The following is a 5,303-nucleotide window of genomic DNA, read 5'->3' on the forward strand; positions in this document are numbered from 1 at the left end:
TTTACATATCTTTTTTTCGATTTTATATCTCGGCCCCCTTAAACTTACAGTTCTGGCTCCGCCCTGCCCATTTGTTGAGGATGATAAGCACTGCTAAAGTTCAATTTGGTTCCAGCTAACTTCCATAAGCACCTCCCAAAATGGCTAAAAAACCTGATGTCTCTGTCAGACACAACAGAAGTAGGAAATCCATGCAGTCTATACACCTCTTTGAAGAATAGCTGAGCCACACTCACAACATCAGTAGTCTTCTTACAAGGGATAAAGTGAGCCATTTTAGGGAACCTATCAACCACCACATAAATAGAATCTAAGCCTCGTTGCATTCGTGGAAGGCCTAGCACAAAGTCCATGCTAATATCAACCCAAGGTTGTTCAGGGATAGCAATGGCATATACAAACCAACATTAGTAGCTTGACCCTTAGAAATCTGGCATATGTGACACCCTCTCACATACTTAGCAACCTCCTTATGAATTATAGGCCAATAATATGAACCCAAGACTAATTGTATAGTATTGTCGCGCTCCACATGCCTTTCATTATGCAACTCCATTATGATCTTAAGACGTAGGCTACAATCCAGAATACACAATTGGTTACCCTTAATGAGAAACCCATCATGTAAAGAGTAGTCACCTTTAGCACTTGCTTCCACCTCTTTAACAATATATAGTAGAGAAATAAGGATCAGTTGCCAAAAGATCCTTTGCAGAGTCAAAACCTAGCACTTGAGTTTTCTCCACGGTAAGGAGGCTAGTCTTCCTGCTCAAAGCAGTCGCAACTTTGTTCAAAGTTCCTGATTTGTGCTTCAACGAAAAGGTTAACTGTTGAAGATAGGCTGCCCATTTAGCATGCCTAGAAGAAAGCTTATCCTGAGCATTGATATGCTTGAGAGCATCATGATCAGAAAATAACACAAATTCATGGTAAGCCATATAAGAACTCCAATGTTTCAACCTTGCACAACTGCATAAAACTCCATGTCATATGTGATATAGTTCAATTTAGCTCCCCCAAGCTTCTCACTATAAAAAGTCACGGGTCTTCCTTCCTGACTCAACAGGGCACCAGTACCCACCTTGGAAGCATCACAATGGTGTTCAAATGGTTTGTTAAAATCTGAAAGTATAAGAACTGGAGCTAGCTGTAGTCAATTTCTACTTAATCACCTCAAATGTTGTAGTTACTTCATTGCTCCAACTAATTTCCCTACCCTCATACAATCTGTAATAGGAGCCATGATTGTGCTAAAGTAAGGAATGAATCTCCGATAAAAAGATACCAACCCATGAAAGCTCCGAATCTCATGCAGTTTTGCAGTATAGACCAATTTTTTTATGACTTGTACCTTTGATTGATCAACACTAATTCCTTCTTTGACACAACAAACCCCAAGAATAAAATGATGTCAATCATGAGAGCCTATTCGGCGCACCCGGGTGCGCGGCGTACCCGTCATCTCCACCGTTTAATTTTTTTTTTTTTTTTTTTGGCGGGTCAAAATGGACGTTGGATACACCCGGGTGTGCGGCGCACCCGGGTGCGCTGTATAATTTTCAGTCAGTCATGAACGAACACTTCTTTAGGCTTGCATAGAACTTCTCCCTCCTCAAAATTTCCAATACCACCCTTAAATGTTCCATATGCAATTCTGGTGTAGCACTATAGATGAGTATGTCATCAAAGTACACCACAAGGAACTTACCAATAAAGGGTCACAACATCTGATTCATAGCCCTCATGAAAGTATTTAAGGCATTAGAAATCCCAAAAGGCATCACCAACCACTCACACAAGGTTTTAAAGGCCGTCTTCCACTCATCACCCTCTTTGATCCTAATTTAATGATACCCACTCTTAAGATCAAGTTTACTGAAAACTTTAGCTCCACTCAACTGATCAAGCAAATCATCCAAACGAGGAATAGGAAACTGATAGCGTACCGTAATCTTGTTGATGGCTCTACTGTTGATGCACATACGCCATGAATCATCCTTCTTTTTGGAGTGAGCAAAGCAGGCACCGCACAAAGACTCAAGCTCTCTCGAATATGCCCCTTCTCCAATAGCTCCTCTACCTGTCTTCTCAACTCCTCATGCTCCATAGGACTCATCCTACAATGAGGCTTGTTAGGTATGGAGGCACCCGGTATCAAGTCTATTTGATGTTCTATATCTCGAACAGGGGGCAACCCTGTAGGTATCTCTTCAGGAAATGCATCTTCATACTCCTTAAGTACCTCTCTTGAACCGGCTCAGGTACATGAGCTTCTTCTTCTTTAGATTCTCTTTCCAGCAACATGTACATCATTCTTGTTTCTTTTACCTCCTCCACAAATTTTCTCGTGGACAATAAATTAGTCACATTTTTGCCTTGGGGTTTAGGACATTGTTCTCTAGTGGGCACTACTAATGTGATCTTAATGTTGTTGAACATGAAGCTATCAGTATTCTTCCGACCATCATGCAAGACACTCCTATCAAACTGCCAAGGTCTCCCAAACAACACGTGGCAAGCATCCATAGGCACAACATCACACCACACTTTATCCTTGTAGTTAGCGCCAATAGAGAAAGAAACATAAGCACGCTTAGAAACTGTTACCTCACCGCTTTTTTGAAGCCAGGACAGCTTGTATGGTGCACCGTATCGTAGATACCTTTGTAAATAGCTCGGGTTTTTCTATACGGTGCTTCTTCTAATGCTTAATTACATCCCTCAGATGCTTTATTGCATCTATTTTTGTTGTTTGTCGTAGTATTTTTGGTTTTTCTTAATTTGATGTAATTCGAGGTTTTGTTTAATTGGTTTTTCTTTTTTTAAGCGTTGTAACGAGTCAGGGGGTTTTCTCCTTATTAAATAAGTCACCCAGTTTCAAAGAAAAAGCAAAAGTCCAATACTTTACTTATAAATTTAATTATTTAATTATATTATGTGTTTATAAAAAGTCATTATTATTATTATTATTATTTTTAATAAACGGCTGGTGTGGCTGTCCTCAAACTTTCATTAATGAAACTGTCAAATATAAGGGAGAACATGAAGCCTAAACCGCTGATCACAATAAGCCTCTAGAAGTCCTGAAATAATGATGAATATTTCTATAAAGTATATGTATTCTAACAAACATCAACTAGCAAAGAATACTACTCTAACGACGTCTTCATTTGCTTTGTCACAGTGGTGACATAATGGAAAGATCAGTAGAAATGTACCACAATTATATATTCTAATGTCCAAAATTGCAGCTTATAGAAAGCCGTTAAGGGACAAAACTAAGTACAGGGATATTTTGTTCACAGTTCTGCAAATTCATTATAATTATTAATGAATGGGGGAAATGAAATATCCACAATAAGCCAGATGAATCAATAAAGCTCATACTAGTAAATGTGATAACAACTTAGTCTAGAATTCATATAAATTCAATCGTAAGTACTACTGATGAGAGCTATAAATTTCTTGATATACTCCATTGATGAAACTTCAAACTTTGAATTGAATTCTCAACCTGCTGACAGCCTCCTCTTCATTAAAATGCATGAAACGTATTTACAGATTAGCTTTGATCTAAACCTGCCTCTGTTTCTTTTCTGTCCTATCAGTGATCTTTACCAGATCAACCAGCCGACAGAAACATAGCCAAGAAACTGAAAGCATTCATTCAAAAGCCATTAACAGAGATCAAAGCACGCATATCCTACCAATTTATGAACATTCAATATTCATACCTATCCTGCAAAACCAAAATCCAACAGAAACCCCTTACAGAGTAGAAATGCATGCTCTATATATAATTATGAACATTCAATTTTCCTCTGCCCTGACCACTATTTCTTTGCTTATTCATTGAGAGTCATCCACTGAAGTCTTGTACTACGAACACAGAGGGAAAAATTTAAATGTTGGTTGAAAAGCCATCGCTTCAGTAATATTTATGTTTAAATTCCAGTTGCAATATTTTAAAGATCCTGATAATATTTATGTTTTTCAGATTTGCTGGGCAACAATACCTGACAAAAAAAATAAACGAAAATAATGATACTTTTACCTCTCTTTAGCGACAGCATTGATACTCCAAATAAATAGCAATTGGTCTGGTGATGATGCATGAATCACAATTTCAGTTCAAAGGAGATAAACTTCTGTAAGTTTTGCTCGCTATTAGGTCAAGAAAAAACTATTTTTACCTGCACAAATGCATACGTGGCTTATGCATTCATGTTTTGATGATTTCTTTTTTTTTTTTTTTTTTTTTTTTAGCCAAGGTTGTGTGAATAAGAAAATTAAGCTTGGAAAGCCACCAAAGTTCTTATAAAATGGTCTGTGTTCAAGGGTGCAGTTGATTTGATCGATAAGCAAGAGCATTCGTCGGATGCAGATATCATATACAAGGATTAAAATCTCTGCGATATATCCGATATATCCTTTTTTTGAAGGACCGATATATCTTTAGGGGTCAATATCTTATCTTCCACCGTATCTACGATATTTCTCCGATATTTAGGAAATATCCTCAAATATCACCGATATTTAGGAAATATCTCCGATATTGAGGAAATATCTTCGACATTTATGATATTTTCGATATATCACTGACATATTAAAAAAATATCTGTAAAAAATTGAAATGTTATCCGGAAGAGAAGTAACTAATTCCCTCGAGGTATATCCCAATGACGAGTGGTGGTCTCGACTTGAAACTGTAACTGCCAATGGAATCAACGTACAAAGGGTATTATCTGAAGAAGTTGTTGGAAACCCAGAAGATAATTTAGACAGTGATGATGCATGGGGCGGCATAACAACTCCAGATAGTTCAGATGATGATGAAGATGGTGGAAGCGGAAAAGGTGGTGGAAATACTGGCACCGGGTTTGTATATGGACAATCTTCTACAGTTGGTGGATTGAACAATTTTTCATCTGAAAAAAATTACGATCATGCCTCCCATGATCATGGCTATAGAAGTACTAGGTATGGAGCGCAAGAGGATACCATGTATGGAAGGAGGACTAGAGGTTCAAATGATGATCAAGATGTTGCTTCAGTTGCGCTAAGTTTTGATTCTATCAGTTTAGGTAGTGGGACTGGAACCTCAAATGAATCCCAAGAAGGCAACAATCAATATGGCTATAATGTTTATGGCTATAATCAATGTGCGGAAGTCAGTGATCAGTCATCTAGTTTCCATCATCCTTACTATCCACTTATAGAGGAAACAATCGGCAGCTCCAAAGACATATATGATTATCATATTCAACACTACAATTTGTACTATATGAGTCATATGTCTTGGT

Source organism: Fragaria vesca, linkage group LG6 (assembly GCF_000184155.1).
Source record: "Fragaria vesca subsp. vesca linkage group LG6, FraVesHawaii_1.0, whole genome shotgun sequence".
Classification (NCBI taxonomy): domain Eukaryota; kingdom Viridiplantae; phylum Streptophyta; class Magnoliopsida; order Rosales; family Rosaceae; genus Fragaria; species Fragaria vesca.